A 23,684-nucleotide genomic window follows, 5' to 3' on the forward strand; every position below is an offset into this window, starting at 1 on the left:
AAAATGTACTTGATAAAGCTTTGGAATTGAAAAGAAAACTGTTTATTTTAGTAATCAATAGAATTAGATCACTAGATAAACCAATCCATTTAATGAAGGGCAAAAGTAGGTGGAAAAGACTAATTAACAGTAATTTTGTGAGTTTTTTTGGGTGAATGGAAACATAGTTCAAGTTCTGAGCCTTTTTTTAATGAAGAAAGTTATCTTCAGAGTAATGATTTGTTGCATGCAGTTGACACTACTGGTCGTGCTTATGAGGTTAGAAGTGGTTGTCCTATTGAGAAAGAGAAAATTGTTCCTAGAAATACAGAAGAGGTGTTAGCTGGTGAAGTTTTAGGGAGACATCCTAAAGCGCCAGTGTACACTTGGAATTGTAGTAGTATTTGCAGTGTGCGGCAAGAATCTATAGATTTTTTATGCAATTTCTTACGTAATTAAACTAAGAAAAGTGTTAAACAAAAGATTAAGATGTTACAAGGACTAGACCCTTGCAGAGTGAGAGAAAATACTGGTTTGCAAGGTTATTCTCTGCCTTGTGTTTCTAAAAAAGTATGTCGAAGTGTTTTCCACTATTTCAGGATGTTAGCAGTTCATCATACTCAGATGAGGAAATTAGTCAGAACATTGTATTAAGCGAAAAGTCCAGCACTAATGTTAAAAAAGTTGAACAGTGCTCTTTTGCATGGATCTGTATCAGATGTAACAAATGTTTGTGATGAAATTGAAATTACTTACTTTGGTCCACAGGAAGACAGTGCAGAAAGTGAGAGATTAATAGAAGAAAATATGGAAGAGAATGTAGGACAGTGCAGTGTAGAAAATTTTGAGCAAGAAATTATACAGTTTAAGGTGATTTCAGGTGAAAGGCCAAATTATTCTTGTATCTGTTGTCGACGAATTCATTATAAAAATCAGACCAGGACTGTTGATCTGTATTTAAAAAGTGAAAAGCAAAATAATAATGAGTGGAAGGATTTTGCAACTTATTTGTTGGTAGAGAATTGTTTTGATTTGGGTTCTGATCAGCGTATTTGTAAATATTGTTATAACAAATTAGAAGAGAACAAAATGCCTGCTAGAGCTCTGCATAATAATCTTGAGTTGGTAAATACTCCTTCTGAACTGATGGATTTAAATACCTATGAGTCTATTCTTACTCAATGTGTGCATCCATTTCAGGCTATTGTTCCTATGGAGCCTAAGACAGGAAAATTGCCTCCTTCTGATTTACAAAGAGGATTAAAGGGAAAAGTTGTATATTTGCCTCTAGATTTAAAGAAAAATATTGAAACTATTGGTGTAGAAAATGTAGAGGATGAACCTTTAGTTATTCTTGTTAATGGCGTTCCTACTAAGAGTAAGAAAATCTGGCAAGAATTAGTGGATGTTAAGAAAGTGAAAAAGGCAACGTTGTATCTGGTAAAAAATAATCAATATTACAAAAATGTCTATGTGGGAGTCGAAGAAATAAATGTACAAGAAGATACTGACTTGCCATCTGGACAAATTGAAAAAGTGGATGTGTCCAGAACTTAAGAAATCTACGAACATTACAGTGTTCATCCATTGCATTCCAAAGAAATGATGGGGAATGCTATAGAGTTATTTCAAATGAAAGAAGCAAAAGGAAGTCCCATTAGTGTATGGGAAAAAAGCTTGGAAGCTTGTTGTTTCCCTCAGTTGTTTCCTACAGGAAAAGGAGGACGATATGATGAACGACCTGTGCAGATTCCTGCATCTGAATACCGGACATCAAGATTATATGCAAAAGATGCAAGATTTCGACAATGTATTCCATATTTGTTTAATCTTTTGTTTGAGAGTTATTTGTCTGGACTTTCTTATGCAGTAAACCACATATTGAAAACAAGTGTACATCTGCAAAATGTTTCGGCAAAGGAATTTATGGATAAAGTACAGCAAAAAGATAATGTTTTGGAAACTCAGCTGATTAACCTGATGGCATGTCAGCGTGGTACCAATGAGTACTGGTACCGTCGTCATGGAGAACTTAAATGTATGCTAAGGAACTTAGGAACTTCTACATGGTTCGTTACTCTAAGCTGTGCTGAATATGCTTGGGATGATTTACTTCAATTTCTTCGAGAGGCAAATCTAAATATACCAAATATCGAATACAAGACACCTGGAGAATTGTGCTCTTTGGATCTTGTTAATGTATGCAGGGATTTAAATCATAGATTCGAAGCTATGATGTCTTTTATCACCAATAAAAAAAATCCTCCTCTTGGAGAGGTTCTGGATTTCTTTTGGAGAAAGGAGTATCAAGCGAGAGGTGCTCCTCACATACATATGCTATTATTGATCAAAGATGCTCCCAAATTTGGAACAGACTCAGATGATACCGTGTTGTCTTTTATTGAAGAATATGCTACATGTGAAGTACCCAAAAGTACACAAGATACGGACTTAAGACAAGTCTTACGATTCCAAAGCCATCGTTGTGGCAAATACTGTCATCGAAAGTACAAATTTAAGGACAAATTCTACAGCAAATGCGGTTTTGCATTTCCTCGACCTGTATTATCGAAAGGAAGAGAGAACAGTTTTAGGTCATCTTTGCGACATAATATCACAAGAAAGTCTCCAAAAAATACCTACAACTTAAGAAGAAATGAACAGTCAAAATACATAAATGACTATAACTCAGTCATTTTGTCTATGTGGATTGCTAATATGGATATTCAATATGTTGCAGACAATTCCATTGCTGTTGCTCGATATGTGACATCGTACATAACAAAGTCAGAAAAGACAGAATTGAAGGAAATGTGGGAAGAGATTTCCCATGAGAAGAGTCTAAGTAAGAAATTATACAATTACAGTTTGAAGATGTTATCTCATCGAGAAACTGGAGAGTATGAATGCTCGGATCGCTTGTCATCTGTAAGTCTATACTCCAAATCTAGAAGAATAATTTGGGTGAGTCTAGGTCTTGCTGCAACACGAAACCGAGTTCTTAAATCTGTACAAGAAATTGAATATTTAGCTGAAAAAGAGCCAGAAAGTACTGATATTGTGAAAACAAATATGTTGGATACATATTATCCAAATAGAAGTCATCATCTTGAGAACATTTGTCTCTATGAAGTGCTGCAAAACTATATTTTTAAACGGAATATTACCGAACACATTAATAATGGTATATATGCCGTTATTGGTTCTGAAGGATGTCTGGTGAAACAAAGAAAAGGACATTTGATTATTCACCGTAAACTGAGTTGCGAAACACCTGACAAAGGGGAATTTTACTATTTAGCTCTTTTGCAACTTTTCAAGCCATGGCGTTCAGAATTGGACTTACTTGGAAATTTTGAGAGCTATGAAGATTCCTTCAATGCAACTAAAGATACTATAGAATGTCCTGTTTTTGTTAATTATATCAAAATGTTGAATGACGAAATTGAGCAAGAAGCTACAATTGCAGCCGAGATTGCTCGAGACATTTCTCAAGACAGTGAAACTTCTGCTCCGTTGAGTCAGGAACCAATGGGAGAACCAATTGTTCTAAATGAAGCAGCAACTGCAATGGAAGAGGTGGAAACAGTAATGTATCAAGGTCAAGAACATCTAACAAACTTAGGAAACTTGAAAGAACTAAATCTTGAGCAGAAAGAAATATATGAGCAAGTGAGAGAACAGATTGACCATGGATTTCTTCATGAGAAGAAAGACTGCTCTTGCTCATCATTTGAAACTATCCGTATGTATGTGAGTGGAAAAGCTGGAACAGGAAAAAGTTTTTTTAATTAAAGTAATCACAAGTTTTCTACAGAAAAGAACTGACTCGCATTTGTCTCGTGTTGTCACTGCTCCAACTGGGTTGGCGGCACACAATATTAAAGAAATTACTTTACATCATTTATTAATGCTACCAGTAGAGCATGACAACAAATTACAATACCACAAGCTATCTGGAGAAGCTTCTTATGAAGTTTCAAGAGTGTTGAAGAAAATGAAGCTTCTCATTATTGATGAGGTAAGCATGGTCTCAAACTTAATGCTTACATTTGTGCATTTAAGAATGCAGCTAATTCTTAACACAGAGTATTTATTTAAGGTTCTTGTAGAGCGCAAGGAATTCAATCTCCGGGGAGATATCTCCGCGCTTCGTTGTTCCGAAGGTAGGCAGAAACAGAGAATCTGTGTGACATAACTAAGATTGCTGGGTAGGAAACAAATACGTCTTCAGACATTTTCTAAAGGTGAAGAGATTGGGGTTTAATCTAAGAAATGGGGGTAGTGAGTTCCAGAGAGTAGGGCCTCTGAATGAAAGGGCTCGACCTCCTTGTCTTTCTCTTTTGATCCTAGGGATCTGTAGTAGAGCTTGGTTTTCAGATCTTAGAGTTCTTCCAGGTTGGTAGGGTTGAAAGATTTCAGTCAGATACTTAGGACCAATTCCATACAAGCATTTGTGAATGGTGCAAAATATCTTAAATTGTACTCTCTGGCGTATGGGGAGCCAGTGTAGCTTGTTGACTAGGTGATGGGAGGGGGATCTAGCAGGGGCATTGAGGATCAGCCTGGCGGCTGTGTTATGAACAACCTGTAGCCTCCTCAACTGTTCCGCATTGGCAGATATAAGCAATCCATTGCAGTAGTCAAGCCTGCTAATTACTAGAGTCTGCACTAGTGTTCTCCGGTGATGATCTGCTAAATAGGGAAAAACCCTTCTAAGTAGGCCAATCACTCTCATACAGGTTCCCGTGACCTGAGTGGCATGGTCTTTTAACACCAGTGGTTGGTCCAACGTGACACCCACATTTTTCACACTTTCCTTTGGGCATGAAACCGTGCCTAGTTCTGAAGGCCACCATTCAGGTGACCAAAGGAGTGGAGCATTTCCAAAGAGCATGACCTCCGTCTTACCCACATTGCATTGTAGGCAATTGGAGGTCATCCATCCAGCTATTGCTCTCATTCCAGCAGCAAAGGAATTCTTTACCGCAGAAGTCATATTTTGGAATGGGAACAGCAGCTGGGTGTCGTCTGCATAGGATATTGGTGTGAACCCATATTTCCTTGCAACATTCGCCAAGGGGGCCACATACACATTAAATAATGTGGGGCTTAAACACGAGCCCTGTGGAACCCCCTTAGTGAGCTCCCTAGAGGTGGAATAGTGGGAGCCCAAGCGAACATTTTGGGATCGGTTGGAGATGAAGCTTTTCAACCATGATAGAGCAGTTCCCTCCACTCCTATTCCCTCTAGACGACTGATCAAGGTGTCATGAGATACCGTGTCGAAGGCAGCGGATAAATCTAATAGCACCAGAATCATAGAGCCTCCTCTATCCTGTGCCATTCGGATGGTATTGGTCACGGAGAGGAGAGCTGATTCCGTGCTATGATTTGGCCTGTAGCCAGATTGAGAAGGGTCCAGACCATCCGCTGCCTCGATAAATTTAGAGAGATGAGAATTGACATGTCTCTCCGTCATCTTACTGAGGTGGGGTAGGAGGGATATAGGACGTAGATTATTAAGGTCCGACCATGGTAGCGCGGTGTTTTTGCGAATTGGGTTCACTACTGCCTTTTTCCAATCTTTGGAAATCTTTCCTTCTTTGAGGGAAAGATTAATCAATGCTTTAAAGCTCGGTGCCAAAATGCTACCCAGGGGAGCAATCATCTTGGCAGGTAATAGATCAGTCGGTGAGCCTGATTTAATTAAGTGAAGTAGCATATATACTTCAGTGAGACTAATCTCTGGGATCGAAGTCAGAGTAGGTCTGTTTGTTCCACCAATGGTAGACTCAAAGCTGGGACTATTGATGATATCTCTATTATTTGGTGTCTTGGTAATGTTTTCGTAGATTAAATCTATTTTTTTCTCGAAGAACATAGAGACCTCATCACATAGATTTTGATTAAAATCGTCTGGGCTTTCACAGGCTGTGGGCTTAACAAAGGATTGTAGGACTTTAAAAAGTTCCCTAGTGGAATTTCCAGCCTCTGAAATTTGTGAGACAAGTTTATGTCTCCGAGCTTTTTTTATGTTTTTGAAATAATTGGACTGAGCTTCTAGATAAAGAGTTTTGCTAATTGGAGTATGAATTTTTCTCCATTTTTTCTCCAAACTCCTGCATTTTTGTTTTTCAACTCTTAATTCTTCTGTGTACCATGTTTCTGTTTTTGATTTAGCACATTGTTTATGCAGTTCTAATGGCGCAAGTAAATCAATGGCCTCTAAGAGTGCTTTATTAAACTTGGCTAAGCCTACTTCGATGTTATCTTCTTCGGAGAAAACAGGTTCTTTCCATATTTGCTGTAGTGTTTCTGGGGTTATTTTATGCCATTTTCGTTTCCATATGGCTGGGAGAGGTTTTTGGGATCGTGAATAAGGGCCAAGTAATTGAAAGGATAGTATGTAATGGTCTGACCAATTAATGAGAGTAGGAGGGCAGCATATTATTTTGGGACAGTTGGTTAAAACTAAATCCAATGTATGGCCACCCATATGTGTTGGGCCATTATTCTGGATTTTAAGCCCTAAACTGGATAGATCACCAAGTAAAGATATAGTATCAGGATTGTTTGATACATCTATATGAATGTTAAAATCTCCAAGGAGAATGAAGTCTTCATTGGCTCTAAAATACGGGGCTAGTAGTTCCATAAGAGTTAATGAGAAGTCCGAGCATAAACCGGGGGACGATATAGTAATGCCCCTTTCCACTGTGATTTAGGGGAATAGGAAAATCTGAAAATCATTATTTCCATCTGGGCATTGCTACACTGGTCAAGTACTGAAACATTTAAAATCTCTTTATAGACAACAGCCACACCACCTCCAATTTTAACCAAACGATCTAGGTGTAGGATCTTGTATCCAGCAGGGATCCCTAGCATAATTGCAGGGATAGTGTGGGGTTTTATCCATGTTTCTGTGAGAAAACAGATGTCTGGCATGTCTGAATTAATGAGATCCCACAATTGTTGGTAGTGTTTGGGTAGCGAGCGTATATTCAATAAAAAACACTTAAATCCTGGGGGTCCTTTCCTGGCAGCATGGTTAATATTGTGCGCGCTAACAGTTCCTGTTAAGGAAGGAGTCCGATCAGGAAGTATCGTCTCGGCTATAGTGTCCACGTCAGTGAGGAAATCCCTAGTTAGGCATGTGTTCGTAGCCTGAAAGCGGCAGTTAGCACAGGAGAAAGGGCCTTCAAAATTGGGCCAAGAATCTCGTATGCATGTCGCGCTTGAGGTCGAATTCAAACAGAGGAGCTTTTCTCTAGAGTAGCATATATTGGAGCTAACCCGTGTCTTCGATGTTCCAGAGACCAACGCCATGTCCCTTGTCCCGTCCTGTCACGGACGGGCACAGACGGGCTTTTCTTCGGTGCTTCTTAGGCGCTTCTTAGGCGCTTCTTAGGCGCGCTCGAGGGCGCCCCCTGCGCGCAACCGCTGCGCGCTTGTTGGGGGGGCGTAGCTAAATAGCCATGCAGACGGTGACGGCTAGAGCGCTGACCTCCGCTCTAGCGGAAGTGAGAGTTGGTATGCCTGGCTCTTACCTGTCCGCCCTCCGCTCTATGGCAATAATTGCCGAGTCGGACCGGGGCGGGCAGGCTTCAATATCGAGCTAGACAATGCGGGGAGAGTATTTTAGGAATTTAAGGCAATTATAGTTCTGGTTTGTAGATTATTAAAATCAATCCTAACAAATATTAAAATTCAATGGTAAACAGTAAAAATGCCTAAAGTTTCGTTATCCTTCCTAGCTCCTCGCAGCCCTCGCAGTCAGGACAAACAAGCAGTCTAGAGACTTTACCTCCGTATCAACAGCGGGTCAGGAGACGCTGCCACTGCCTCCCTACCGCAGCCACTCAGTAGTCTGACCAATCTAAATAGCCCAGCAGACGGTGACGGCTAGAGCGCTGACCTCCGCTCTAGCGGAAGTGAGAGTTGGTATGCCTGGCTCTTACCTGTCCGCCCTCCGCTCTACGGCAATAATTGCCGAGTCGGACCGGGGCGGGCAGGCTTCAATATCGAGCTAGACAATGCGGGGGAGAGTATTTTAGGAATTTAAGGCAATTATAGTTCTGGTTTGTAGATTATTAAAATCAATCCTAACAAATATTAAAATTCAATGGTAAACAGTAAAAATGCCTAAAGTTTCGTTATCCTTCCTAGCTCCTCGCAGCCCTCGCAGTCAGGACAAACAAGCAGTCTAGAGACTTTACCTCCGTATCAACAGCGGGTCAGGAGACGCTGCCACTGCCTCCCTACCGCAGCCACTCAGTAGTCTGACCAATCTAAATAGCCCTGCAGACGGTGACGGCTAGAGCGCTGACCTCCGCTCTAGCGGAAGTGAGAGTTGGTATGCCTGGCTCTTACCTGTCCGCCCTCCGCTCTACGGCAATAATTGCCGAGTCGGACCGGGGCGGGCAGGCTTCAATATCGAGCTAGACAATGCGGGGGAGAGTATTTTAGGAATTTAAGGCAATTATAGTTCTGGTTTGTAGATTATTAAAATCAATCCTAACAAATATTAAAATTCAATGGTAAACAGTAAAAATGCCTAAAGTTTCGTTATCCTTCCTAGCTCCTCACAGCCCTCGCAGTCAGGACAAACAAGCAGTCTAGAGACTTTACCTCCGTATCAACAGCGGGTCAGGAGACACTGCCACCGCCTCCCTACCAGTATGACATATTATTCGGAGGAAAACACATCATAGTTTTTGGAGATCTTCTACAACTTACTCCTGTAAAAGGACAGCCAGTGTTTACAACACTGGTGCATGAAGATACTAGAAAGTCTTTGGGGAGTTTTGGCAATGTAAACATTTGGTCATATTTTCAGTATAAGGAACTTACTACAAATATGCAACAAGCAAATTATGTTGATTATGGAACTATTCTTCAAGATATAAGAATTGGAAAATTGACCGAACATGGCAAACAAGCTTTACAGACACGATTACTTTCCAATTTGTTTCCAAATGCAAATATTGTCCCAGAGAAAATATACACGAGAATTGCAGAAAACAAATCTGTAATCTGCTTAATGCCAACACTGCGTGAATGTTCTATATTCAATGAAGAAATGTTAAAGTTGGAAAATGAAGAAATTATAAAATTGGAAGCCATTGATAAAATAGAACATGAAGGAATCAGTATTATTTTGAGTGAAAACTTGAAGAGGAAATTGGATTGTTTAGAGAAATCGATAAGTAAAACTGCTGGTTTAGAAAAGAATTTGTATGCATGTGTAAATTGTAGGGTAATTTTGCGACGTAATTTGAATGTGCAAAAATGTTTAGTAAATGGAGCAATGGATAAAATTGTTGATTTTGTTAATTATGTAAACAGAGCTGGCATTGAATTTTTGAAAATCAAAGTTGATGAAATTGCTGAAGTACAACAAGTTAGTCATTGTGCAGCTCGTTTTTTGCTTGTAAAAGATTTGTATGTCTGCAGAAAACAGTTTCCTGTTTGTTTGGCATATGCGGTGACCATTCATAAATCTCAAGGTTTAAGTGTAGATTGTGCTTTAGCAAATATTGGAAGTACCGTGTTTAAAGAAGGGATGGCATATGTTGCTTTGTCTCGAGTCAGAATTTTATCTGGATTGTACTTGATTGATTTTGATGAGACAAAGGTTTCTGCAGAGGCAAACTGTGTGAAAGAGTATAATAGGCTAAGAAGAGAATCTGCACCCAATTTAGGTCAATATCCAGTGATTGAAAAGCATGTGGTAGGTAGAAAAAGAAGATTTGAGAATATCTGTTCTGAAACTGTAGAGAAAGAAAAAAAACAAGATGAAGTTGCGCCTCCAAGCAAAAAGACAAAGGATAGTGTTGAAGAGAATGTTGGTTATCGATTTGAAAATAGTTCTGGTGTCAACTGCTATGCTAATGTAGTTAATGTTGTTTTTTTTCTTCAAAGTTTCCAACAGCAAATTGTAGAGAATCGGGACAAAAGATTGTGTTCATTGTTGAATTCTGTTTATGAGAAATGTACTAGTGATAAAAGTAAAATACAAAGTGTTTCTGATATTCAAAATGTTTTGGACATTTGTTCTGGTTCTAGTCAATTTACACAGAATATTCAGCAAGATTGTCAGGAATTTTTAATGTTTATGCTTGGTGTACTGGAAGATGAAGGTATAGATGTTGAAAACCTTTTTGGCCTTTCTTATAAATGGCATCATGACTGTCGAAATTGTTTGTTTACATGTAGCACTGACATAGACACTGAGAGATTCATATATTTGACTTTACCTGACTGTGAATCAGTGCCTTTTAACAATCTAATGAGTGGAGCAAGTCAAAACATGGAGTGGAGCCAATGTAAATCAGAAATGTCATCAACATTATTTATACAAAGATATGGACAGTATGTTATTTTAATGCTGCATCGTTGTAGAACTGATGGAACAAAATTGAAAACTTTAATTAAACATTTTGTAGCTGGTCAATGTTCAATATCAGGAAAAACTTTTATAGCTGTTGCTATTATTTTTCATGATGGAACTTCTACCACATCTGGACATTACATTGTTTATTTAAAATGTCTGAAAGGTTGGATAGAGTGTAATGATACTCAATTAGTTTTTAAGCAACGTTTGCCCAAAGAGTTAACAAATTCTTAACTAGTATTTTTAAAGACAAAATTGTAAGATCAAAATTTCCCCTTTAGGATTACTGCTGTTAAGGTACATTAGTCTGGTGTTGTAGAGTATTTTGTAAGTGAGGGAGAGGAGCCTGAAGGTGATCCTTTTGTTGATATTGAGGCAGTGTAGGTGTATCAGGTGTTGGGTGATGTGGGTGCAAGCGGGGACATTGATGATCAGTCACGTAGAGGTCTTTTGAATTTGTTGTAGTTGTTGTAGGTGTTTGGCTAGAATTCATTATTATTTATTATTATTATTTAAGGTTTTGTAAAGCGCGTAGTAACCCGTAAGCATCCCAGCACTAAGATCCGGACACTGAAGAGGATAATGTGAGGGAGGAGATCAGGGGAAAAGGTGGGTTTTCAGAGATTTTCTGAATCGGAGGTAATCTGGCTCCATCCTAAGTGTGGGGGGTAGGGCATTCCACAAGCGGGCCGTGTTCACCGAAAAACGCCGTCCGCCAGTGCGTGCCCTCTTCACTCTGAAAGTAGTAATAAGGTGTTTGTGGTCAGAGCGAAGGGATCTTGCGGCTTTGTAGGGCTTGATGAATTTCTTGAGGATGGGGGGGACCTTTGTCCTGCAGGAGTTTATGGGACAGGCAGAGAGCCTTGAATTCGACTCGCTCTCTCACTGGGAGCCAGTGGAGATACTTCAGAGCTGGTCTGGCCGATGATCTGGCCGGAGTGTTGGTAAGGATCCGTGCCGCAGCGTTCTGGATCCTTTGCAATTTATTGAAGGTTGCTTCGGGGGCCCCCAGATATATGGCATTGCTATAGTCCAGCCTTGAGAGGATGAGGCCATGGATGAGCAGTTTCTGGGAGGCGGGAGGGAGCAGGTGCAAGATTTTCCTGATAGATTTAAGCAGCCCGAAGAAAATCCCAGTTGTTTTCTTGGCCTGGGTCTTGAAGGACAGATCATTTTCTAACCAGATACCCAGGCTTTTGATCTCAGCTTTAGGGGCTGGAGGTTCACCCAGACAGGGGGGCCAGATGTTAGGGGGGGAGGGAGGTCCCCTTTTGGCCAAGGATTAGGATATCTGTTTTTGATCCGTTAAGTTTCAGTGACGAACAGTTCATCCATCCCTGGGTTTCTGAGAGACAGCTGTAGAGGTTGGATGGTTCCTGATTGGATGAGACAGAGACACCACTAATTGCGTGTCATCCGCGTAGCTGATGATTTTGACACCGAACGGGATGACCACCTCCTCCAGTGTGGACATGTAGACATTAAACAATGTCGGGCTAAGCGACGAGCCCTGGGGCACTCCACACTGGAGGGGGGTTGCGGGGGAGCGGGAGTCGTTCTCCCAAACCTGGAAGGAGCGGTGGTCTAGAAATGATGCAAACCATGCCAGGGCAGTACCAACCACACCGATGTTTTTAAGTCGCTGGATTAAGACCCGGTGGTTAACGGTGTCGAAGGCCGCACTGAGGTCTAGGAGGATCACTGCCACTGATCCTCCTGCGTCCAGGATGATTCTGGCCTCCTCCACTGCTGCGAGCAGGGCGATGTCTGTGCCCTGACCTGGGCGGAATCCGGTTTGCGAGTCCCTGAGCGAGTTGTTGGACTCGAGGAACTGCAATAGCTTTTTGTTAACTAGCTTTTCAGTAATTTTACTGATTCCAGGTAGGAGGGAGATTGGCATATAATTGGCCAAGTCAAGGGGGTCAAGTGAAGGTTTTTTGAGGAGCGCCTTGACAACAGCCGCTTTCCAGCTGGGGGGGGGACTATTCCCTGGAGCAGTGATGAATTGATAAGGTCCGTGAGGGGTGGGGCGATCGTAGAGGCCACTTCTTTTAGAATACGGAGGGGCACCGGGTCACTGGGGGAGCCGCTTTTGATAGTAGCTAACGTCGTTGTAACCTCTTCGATAGTTACTGGGCCAAGGGAATTTAGGTGGGGGATGCCTGGGTCCTGATTGGCATAGCTCTCATTGTTGAGACTGAGGTCGACAGGAGGTATGGAGGTGAGAATTTTTTGAATTTTCTCATCGAAGAATTTGGCTAAATTGAGGCATTTTTCTTCCGAGGTTTGTGGATCTGGAAGTTTCTCAAGTCGTGGCTCTGGGGCTTTGAGTAATTCCTTTAAAATGATGAAGGTTTCCCTGGCAGAACAGGAGGAGTTTTTTATCCTTTCATCATAAAAAGTGCTTTTGGCCTTGCGAAGGGCGAGTTTGTAATTTTGTAGGGAGGTGCGAAAAGCAGCTTTTTTACTTGTGGATTTATCCCTTCTCCATAAGCGTTCTGTTCTTTTGCACTCCTTACGTAAAAGGTTGAGATCGGGAGTGTACCAGGGGGCCGGGTTCACTCTTTTGACTCGTTTTAAACTGGTGGTTTTAGGGAGGAGATCGTCCAGTGAATGAGTAAGCCAAGTGTTGAACTGACTATCCGCGGTGACTGGGTCGGAGGCCGGGGGGGGGGGGGGAGAGAGGCCCTGAGAGTGGTGGTCCACTCTTCTGGCGAAAGTTTGTGCCAACGCCGATCGGTGACCCGGGTTTTTGGCGGAAGAATGGGTGGGACTGGGACATACCAATGAATGGGTATAAAGAAATGGTCGGTCCATGGAAGGGGAAGGGGAGTGTGGGTTTTGAGGTCAAGGATGTTGGTGAAGATGGGGTCAAAGAGATGCCTTTTTTCATGGGTGGGTTCTGAGTTCACTAGCCGGATGTCATAGGACATGAGGTCGAGGAGAATATCAGAGGCAGTTATATCCTTGGGGTCAAGTAGGTGGAGGTTCAGGTCCCCCAGGATTAAAAAATTGGAAGTAGTGGTTGCCATCTGGATGACTGTGTCAGCAAGAGCGCTGGGGAATTTGGCTGGGGTTCCGGCGGGCGGTATATCAGTAAACCAGAGAGGGAGGATACAGGGGATATCTGTAAGGTAAAGTGGCAGCTTTCACAGTGATCTATATTACCCTCGTTGGTTCTGCAAGAGAATTGATCTTTATAGATTATTGCCAGGCCACCTCCTCTGCCGAGGGGTCTATTCTGGGTATGCATTTGGTAGCCAGGCGGAAGAGCGTTGACAATGTCGGAGTCAGAGCATGGGGTGATCCACGTTTCCGTAAGGAACAGTATATCGATGGCATGGTCATAAATCAAAAGATTGATTTCGTGAGAGTGCTTAGGGAGGGACCTGCAGTTGAGAAGGCCGAGCTGTAGGCCCTGGCATTCGATGACGGTAGTCGCCGGATTGCAGAGGTCACAATTGAAAAAGAGTTTTTCTCCTGTATGGGTGTAGTTACACTTAGGGTTTTTCAGTGGGTTAAGTGCAAGGAGCCTGTCTCTAGGGTAGGAGAGGCGACCAGCAGGAGAATTGGGCATAGTAACTGAGTCTGAGGCCAGCTGGGCCCGGACGGGCCCAGACGGGCTTGCCTTAGGCGCGCCCGCTGCGCCCGTCCGCTGCGCGTACGTGGAAAGCACATCACTTATAGGCGGTGTTAGGGGCGTGGCCTAATGTACCTGGGCGTGGCCTGCGATCAGGCTGGGTGGTGGCGCCAGAGGTAATTGACGTTCTCCCGCGGCAGCGTTTTACTCGGCTGCGCGGGGGTTAAAGGGGGAGAGGAGAGCTCCGGAGAGCACTTGAACAGGTAGGCAGATTAGTCAAATTTTAAAATCATAAAGTGACACAAATGTTTAAGAACAGCTTCAATAACCAAATACAAACTCCCGGCTGAGCCTCAGGAGTGCCGCGATCTACAGGCGGGCTTGTAGTCAGTCCGCTTTATGTAGTCGGGGTGGGCGTGGCCTAATGTACCTGGGCGTGGCCTGCGATCAGGCTGGGTGGTGGCGCCATAGGTAATTGACGTTCTCCCGCGGCAGCGTTTTACTCTGCTGCGCGGGGGTCAAAGGGGGAGAGGAGAGCTCCGGAGAGCACTTGAACAGGTAGGCAGATTAGTCAAATTTTAAAATCCTAAAGTGACACAAATGTTTAAAAACAGCTTCAATAACCAAAAACAAACTCCCGGCTGAGCCTCAGGAGTGCCGCGATCTACAGGCGTGTAGAGTGTTTTACCACAGTGTAGTCTGCTGCTGATGAGGGCCTGTGTCACTGTTCTTCTTCTTTTGGTTAGGATCCACTTGTAAATGTGGCGGAGCATGTGGAGAGTGTTGTAGCAGTACGAGGACACGGTGTATACTTGCTTACACATGGAGAGGGAGCAGTTGAGGTTGAATCCTATGTTGTGCACATGGTTGGTAGGTGTTGGTACTCTTCACACTGTAGTCAGGTAGCAGGAGTTGTCTGAGGCTGATGGAGTGGGCCTGAGGAGGAGTACCTTCATCTTCTGCCAGTTTGTGACGTCCTTCATTGTGTCGTGGAGGTTACTTTTGGTATTATGTGGCTTCTTGGTGAGAAAGAGGATGAGCTGGGTGTTCTGTGTGTAGGAGATGTTGTTGAAGTTGTGATGGTGGGCTACTTGTGTTAGGATGGCCATGTAGATGTTGAACAGCGTCGGACTGATGGATGAGTCCTGGGAGACCCGTACATGATGTTGGTGGTTTTGGATCAGAAGGCTGGGAGGCGGACGTTCAGGATTACTATTGAACAACTTCCAAACAAAGGACTTGATGCATACTATTTGGCCGTAAGGAAAAGTGTGCAAAACCATTAGGGACTTTTTGCTGTGTATTTTGTCAGCATCTATTTGTAAGTAACATTATTTACAGTGTAAGAAAATTAACCAGAATGCATTGTTATTTTATGATTGTTTGAAATATGTTATATTTACGTAAGAAATTGCTCTTCGAAAAAACATTTAAGATATGTTTTATGGCTATTTTTTATATTGTTATTGAGAATGTAGACTGTTTTTTTTTTAAGATATCCTTATGGATTGTCTTTTTTTTGCGCGCTGTTATGTGATGAGTACTATTGAACTCACTGTTTATAGTGAAATTCAATATATTCTGAGAACAGCAAAATAGGCAAATGAGATGTTTTACAAATTATGTTGTGTTGTAAAATATATCTAGTAACTGTGTTTTTTTTCTATCTTCCACAGGTGACAATTTTATAATATATATTTTTTTATTATTTATTATGCTTCAGGTAAGTACAAGTAACTGACTCGGCCGCGGCCCGTGGAGGGAGTTGTGGTGAGGTAGGCAAGTGGGGAAGGGGAAGGGCAGGATGGGGGGGTTATAAACAGCGGAATGTGGATGATTGCAGGTAAGTAAACAATTAAATTAATAAAATGAATTTCGAATCCTGTGCCCTGCATCGCAAAATACGATGCAGGACACGAAACGAAGTGGCATATTATCAGCAAAAGGCGATACATTATCGCCGCTTTTATCGGCAGGAAAAATTCCGATAAAACGGCGATAATGGGCTTGATAATAGGGCCTTGGAAATTCCTATAGCAGCCCAGGTTCTAATGTTAACTTGGGCTGTTATGGGAATTCACAAGGGCCTATTATCAAGCCCTTATCGACGCTTTATCGGCAGTTTTCCTGCCGATAAAGCGGCAATAATCATAATAATGTCTTTGTGTTGACGAACACGCGTTGTAATGGCTGTGACTTACGTCCTTCAAATTAGTTTTTAGGTATACGTGTGACCAAGTCTGATACCATCAGAGTTTAAGGACAAACACCGTGGTGTCTGTGCCTCGAAATCTCGATCACAAAGAAAATAGGAGGACGATAAAATGAAAGTAACAGATATAATAAAAACAACGGTGAAAAACTACTAAAATGGCGGGGGATGGAGTACCTCATCAACTTTTGGCGCCTCGACACTACGTTCCAAATAAATGTAGATAAAATACGATTATTAATACATTACAAAAGTACAACAGCGGATGACACACACGACCCGGGAAAACAAAGCGCCAAATTTAATACCTGAAATAAAGAAAGCTTTGTTTGTTGAACTTGAAGAAAAAGAAAAAAACGTTGACTTCGAAACGAGGCTGCGCATGCGTAGAGAGTACAACTGCTACACAAAAAAAGGAATGTTTTACATACTATCATAGAAATGAAGGGGCATATTATCAACAAAAGGCGATACATTACCGCCGCTTTGATCGCCAGTAAATGCCGATAAAGCGGCGATAATGGGCTTCATAATAGGCCCTTGTAAATTCCCATAGCAGCCCAAGTTATGATGTTAACCTGGGTTGCTATGGTTATTCACAAGGGCATATTATCAAGCCCATTATCGTTTCTTGCCAATAAAAGCGACGATAATGTATCGCCTTTTGTTGATAATATTGCTCTTTTTTTGACCAGTAAACTTAGGTGCATATTATCAAGGACCGGTGTTAAAATTATCATCGTTTTATTGGCAGGAAACTGCCGATAAAACGGCGATAATTATCTTGATAATACGGCCTTGTTATTTCCCATAGAAGCCCATGTTAACACCAGAACATAGGCTTCTATGGGAATTTACAAGGACGTATTATCAAGCCCACCCTCCAAACAGTAATAAAAAACTCCACACAATGCAGGTACCCCGAGCTGGAAGGTAATTTTACATATCACTGCCCCAGAAATGTGGCCTTCCCCGCGACGTGAACGGGGAGAGAGAGAGAGAGAGTGAGAGCTCAAAACATTTTTTTTTTTTTTTTTTTTTAAAAGACCCAAGGGGTGCCGCTCACCGAGACTGCGGGGAGTAGGACCGTAACCCCCCCGCAAACTTCAAAATAAAACCAGAGGAGTGCCATTCCCCAGTGTTCGGGGCATCTTAGAAGCCCCCATTATGCAGAAAAATTGCCCCCGTAATTTGCCCCCCGGGACCTAATGAATAAAACAAACTTCTACTTTTTTTTCACCTTTTCCACCGCGTACAAGTACTGCACAAGTACCCCGCCATTTTTTATTTAAAAAAAAAAAAATTGAGCCTAAAGATCCATGTACCACCCCCTGACCAACACTATAGGGTCAGAATGTTTCTACCCTGCCCCCTTTCCTTATCTCTCAACTTTCTTTTACTGTTTTCTTGTGACTCTGCTCTCCCGACAAACAAGATGGCTGCCAACATTTTCTGGTTTGGAGTATTGACAGCCAATCAGCATACAGGTCCTGCGCGTAATTGTACGTATTTCCATATGCGTACGCCGCGATTTTCTTTCAATAATAAAAAATAGAGCCTAAACATCGATATACGACCCCCTGAGCAAGCCTAGGGGTCAGAATGTCTCTAGCCTACCCCCTTCCCTTATTTCTCAACTTTGTTTTGGTTTGAATTTGGTTTATAATGAGTAATACTAGTTCCAAATATTAGTTTGCCAAACCCTGATTACATAAATAAAGATCGCACCGCCACAAAAGTATATGAGAGGATGATAATTTAATTGGAAATTAGTAAGTTTGGTACTTCACTCACCCAGCGAGAAGGGGCGTATTGGGTAATGAATTGGGCCCAGGTAATGGAATTTTGTTAGTCCTGGATCGCTGGATCAGTTTCATGTTGCAGGGAAGTAATTATGTAAATCAGTCCATAGGCCTGGTGATCTTTTTATGCCAGCCCCTTCAGGAGCAGCCTGCCTGCTGCTCAGCCCATGTTCCTACTGTCACCACTCATCCACAAATTCACCCAAGCAGTTCAAGCATCACAGTCACACCAACAATCAACTGTCAACACTCACACTGGCTGAGCAGCTAGGAGAAAGGTAAACTGGAATACATATGATTACATAAGCAGGATATAACATATCCCCCTCCTTTTAAATGAAATAAAACTCTAGTACATGGGAGAAACTATACACAAGAATGTACAAACGCAGAGAAAAGTCCAAGACTCAGGAAAGCAAATTGAAATACAACTTCACAAGTGAGTCTGAACACTAAGTAACCAGAAAAGAAGGGTAAATATATTGACATGGAACAATAGAAAAATTGACAAGCAGTAAAACCCATCCTCCCCAATAAACAATTTTCAAAAATACATAAAAATGTAGCTAAGGGTGGACCACACCCCTAGACAATGATCCCAACAACAAGGGAACGAAATGTGTAAACAAGATTCCTAAAGTCAGGAACATGAAATACACTCAGAGACTGGGACTAAGAAACCCATTGTAAACACACCCTGTGTCGGAGCTTAAAAAAAAGTGTAAATGGGGCTAACACCCATAACCTGCCCCTGAAACATGATTGACTAATAGCACGCTAGCGCTTGGGTGTGTATCGATTTCATTGCTACAAGGACACTTTTAAATCTGCTTTGTTTTTAAAAACTGTAAAACTGTGTAATTACAATTGTTGGTACCTTGCCTGTTATTGCGCTGACTCCCCGGTCCACCGCAGCAATTCTATGCTGATTGAGTGGAGGGAGGAAGAGCGCTTTTACTTCCTGCTTGTCCCTCGGCGGGCAGCCATCTTCAGAGGGTGACGTTCTAGTCTTCCCTCCCTCCCTGACTATTTAGGGCTCATGTCACTCGCGCTCGTGCAGATTGACTAATAGCGCGCTAGCGCTTGGGTGTATATCGATTTCATTGCTACAAGGACACTTAAATCTGCTTTGTTTTTAAAAACTGTAAAACTGTGTAATTACAATTGTTGGTACCTTGCCTGTTATTGCGCTGACTCCCCGGTCCACCGCAGCAATTCTATGCTGATTGAGTGGAGGGAGGAAGAGCGCTTTTACTTCCTGCTTGTCCCTCGGCGGGCGGCCATCTTCAGAGGGTGACGTTCTAGTCTTCCCTCACCTCCCAATCTACAATTATTCCCTCTCCTCGCGCAGCGGTGACGCGCAGCGGGAGCGCCATTGATGCGCCTAAGAGGCGCCAAAGAGAAGCCAGTCCGCGTCCAGACGCTTCCAGCCTACAGCAATAGGCCATCTCTGACACCATGGTAGGAAATCGCCTTACTTACAGCTCCTCAGGTCTTCGCTTGTTACGTCCTCCTACCAACCCTCTGTGCCTTCATTCGATCCTTCCCATTACTACAAGGTCCCACTGCAAATCATGTGCCTGGAGCCCATTTCCCGTTTATACCAAAAAAAAACAATCCTCACACAAATGGAGAATGTTTCTCCTTAATTGTTGTTCACTATCTAAACATCATACTGAACTTTCTATGTTGATAGAGGAGCTTACTCCAGAGGCTCTCTTCTTGACAGAGACTTGGCTTCAGCTAGAAAGTGATCCAACTATTGTGTCTGCGATTCCCCAGGGCTACACTCTCAAACGATTAGATCGTCAATCAGGGAGAGGTGGCGGTCTGGCTATTGTTTATAGAGACACGTATAAATGCCGCATTACCCCTTCCACTATACCAGGTTGTGAGATCCTACATTTTATTTTAGAATTTTCTCCTACTACCACTTTTACTGGCATGTTAGCCTATCGTCCTCCTGGCGCCCTTAGCAACTTTGTCTCTAACTTGATAGATACTGTCGCCAATGTTTTACTCGCCTCGGCAAATTTTACTCTGCTGGGCGATTTCAACATACACTTGGACGACCTTTGTGACGCACCAGCCATCAACCTCCGATCTAACCTTCAGGCCATTGACTTATGTCAAAAGGGCTTTCTTGCAACACACAACAAGGGGCATCTTTTGGACCATATCTATAGCAACTTAGATAATTTAAAGGTTGAGACCCCTATTTTATTACCTTGGACCGACCATCTCTTAATACCTTTCTCTTGGTCCACAAGTCCCCTCCTAAATCCTGACAATCTCAATAAACATAAAGGAAGGAAATGGCCCTCACTTTCGCTCCCTGATTGGGAAAGGGCCCTCATTAAACACCCTCCCCAGAGGTCTACCAATCCCCACATTGCCTCGACCAATTTTGATAATTGGATCTGTTGCACACTTGATCAAGTCCTTCCTGTGATTCCCCTGAAATCTATAATAAGATCCAAAGTCGCTCCATGGTATACACCTGACCTCAGAACTATGAAGTTAACATGCCGCAAACTGGAGAGAGCTTGGAGGCAGAATTGCTCACAGCAGAGGAAGACGGATTACAGAGCTGCTATAAAGCTCTATAAAAATGAAATAAAGATTACACAATCCCATTTCTATGAGTCTAAAATCAATTTGGCCGCTAATGCCCCTAAGGAAATCTTCAAAATAGCGAAGTCCCTAATTTCTTCCCCTTCCGAGCGTCCATCACCAGACGGTGCACAGACCCGTTGCAATGATCTAGCCACTTTCTTTTCTCAGAAAATTCAGGCCATTTACTCTTTATTTACCATCGGTAGCAATATTACAGAACCCATCTTCCCCACTGTTGCCAACCATTCTTGTCGGCTTAACAAAATTCCACTCCTTGACCTCTCTACATTAGATAGGTTGATCCCTAAGATCACCTCGGGATCCCCTAGCGATCAAGCACCCCCTCAGACTCTTATTAAGGTCATGAACGTCATCCGTCCAGTCATTCTGGATGTCCTTAATGCCTCTATCACCTCCAGAACTGTCCCTCCCCCCTGGAAGTGTGCGATGGTTAGAGCTTTACTGAAAAAGCCTACATTGGATCAGAACAACTTGGCCAACTATCGCCCCATCTCCCTACTTCCCTGGATGAGCAAACTGCTTGAGAGGCACGTCAATAACATCTTAGTGGATTATTTAGAAACCAATAATCTGCTTCGTGCCTCTCAGACAGGGTTCCGTCCTCAGCACGGAACTGAAACTGCTATCTTGGCGGTGACTGAAGAGGCCAGAGCCGTTCTGGACCAGGGAGGAAAGGCCGCCATCATACTACTCGACCTCAGCGCCGCATTCGACACGGTCAACCATGCCATATTACTACAACGCTTGAGTGGTTTGGGCGTGTCGGGTGCGGCCCTGGAATGGCTTACCTCCTTCCTGGATGACAGAGTCTTTCAGGTGTTTGAGGGCGAGATGGTTTCCCCTAAGCACCCGCTTAGTTGTGGGGTGCCTCAGGGTTCTTCCCTGAGTCCCACCCTTTTTAATGCCTACATGGAACCTCTAGAAAGGATAGTCCATCCCTTTGGTGTGCGTATTGTCACCTACGCAGACGACACCCAATTGGTGGTCTCTCTTGACCACCCCGAGGGGTCGTCTTCCACCTTAGGTCCCTGCCTAGAGGCGGTCGCCAGTTGGATGCAATCTTCCTGTCTTAAGTTAAACGGGGAGAAAACAGATATTATGCTGCTGGGTAATTCTTCTCCATCTGCCCTTGTATCCATCTGGCCCACATGTCTTGGCTTGCCCCCTCCCCTTAAATCTCAGATTAAGAGCCTGGGAATCTGGCTGGACAAGGCGCTGGATTTCTCAGCCCAAGCTATCAAAACTGCCTCTACCTGCATTGGGTTGGTGAAAATGCTCCGTAAGGTGCTCCCTCTTCTCCCATTCCAAGCTAGGAGAGTCATGGTCCAGGCCCTGATTCTCTCTCGCCTGGACTATGGGAACGCGCTTTACATAGGAGCTCCGGTAGCAGTTATCCACAGGCTTCAAGTCATACAAAACTGTGCTGCTCGGCTATTGTATAACATCCCCCGCTGGCAGTCAGCTAAGAAAGCTCTGAAAGAGCTTCACTGGCTCCCAGTGGCTGCCAGAGTACAGTTTAAGGCCATGTGCATAATGCATGAATCATTCCACAGCACTGGCCCGGCAATTCTTCACCCTGTGGCTACGCCCTACGTACAATCCAGAGCCTTGCGCTCTAGCTCACTTCAGCTTGTAACCACAACAAAAATTAACAAGGCCCGCTGGGGCGGCCGTTATTTCTCCCATGCTGCGGCTAAACTTTGGAACTCCCTCCCCCTCTCCCTCCGAGGAAACAATAATTTGTTGTCCTTCCGAAAGGTTTTAAAAACGCACTTGTACGCAAAAACATGTTGATCTACCCGGTGCCCGCCACAAAATCAGTCTCAAGCGCTGCGAGGCCTCCGGGTAGTTATGCGCTATATAAGTGCAATTTTCATTTCATTCATTCATTTCACAGAAGGGTGAAACCAAATGAAAATGGTACAAGACCCATCAGACCTACCCTGTATGAGGGAGAAACCAAAGTATAAGTGTAGCACTTGGTGACTTACACACCTTATGTACAGGACACCAAACAGACAACACGTGTAGCGCATGGCAACTTACACACTATTAACAGAACAGAATATGTAACGTAGTGTAACTACAACCCATAGAAGTGGGAAACCACCCACATAGAGACTAGAACCACCCTCATGTAAGATAGAGAAAAATACAAATGGAACCAAACTCAATACCTGTCCCTCATGTAAGGGAGTGTAATGTGACCACCACCCACTAAAAGACAAGAACCTCCCTTGCGTAAGGGTACAAATGCTACCAAAATAAATGGGCAAATAAACCCAATACGTGATCAAACAATCTGCAAGTGATAAACATTACTACATTGTGAACTTTAAATCATGCAAAATCTTTTCCCTTGACTCTGGAGTGTCTTTTTTTTAAACTGTAACCCATCGCTGGTGAGCGGCCTTTCACACGAGAAGTATTACTCTGGGCACCTCTACTTGTGTACCCCAGATACAGAGTCAATCTCTCAAAATAATTGACCCAAATCTAAAATTGACCTATTCAAATTTATTAGGAATCTGAAACTGCGGAAGAATTTTGCAAACTCCACTGACATGACCAAAAAAACTATCAGTATCTACAATACCAACGCACCCAGTTTTCAAACAATCAACGACATAAAAGCCACACACCTACTGCTATCTATAACGGATAGCGATGACCACCCCAGGAGCATGGACAACCTTTTACAGGACTTAAACATTGACCCCGGTGCCACAATCCCTAGTGGCTTCAAATCTAAATCTACTTGGACCCCTACCTTGTCAGGTGGAAACTTTATCGACATCTTCCACAACTTGGTACTTAATGACCTGGACCAATATGAGTCAAAAGCCCAAACCAAAGCCAGACATACCAAAGATAATCTCACCAGAGGAGAAAGGCGAGCGCTCAATCTTCTCAGCAAAGATGAAAACATCATTATCAAAGAGGCAGATAAAGGGGGGAATGTCATTATCATGAACCGGACGGACTACCATGATGAAATCATGAGACAACTTAATGAGGTCTTCTGCTATGAACATGTGAGAAGGAACCCTATGAGTTGCTTGACCATCCTCATCA

General features: G+C 42.9%; 1 protein-coding gene across 7 annotated transcripts in view; it reads right to left on the reverse strand.

Annotated features, from left to right (window-relative positions):
- TCTN3 (tectonic family member 3) overlaps nucleotides 1-23,684 on the reverse strand; it is a 947,116-nt gene that overhangs the window by 906,275 nt on the left and 17,157 nt on the right. The window lies entirely within an intron of this gene.

The sequence above is a fragment of the Lissotriton helveticus genome, chromosome 7, assembly GCF_964261635.1.
Source record: "Lissotriton helveticus chromosome 7, aLisHel1.1, whole genome shotgun sequence".
Classification (NCBI taxonomy): Eukaryota; Metazoa; Chordata; class Amphibia; order Caudata; family Salamandridae; genus Lissotriton; species Lissotriton helveticus.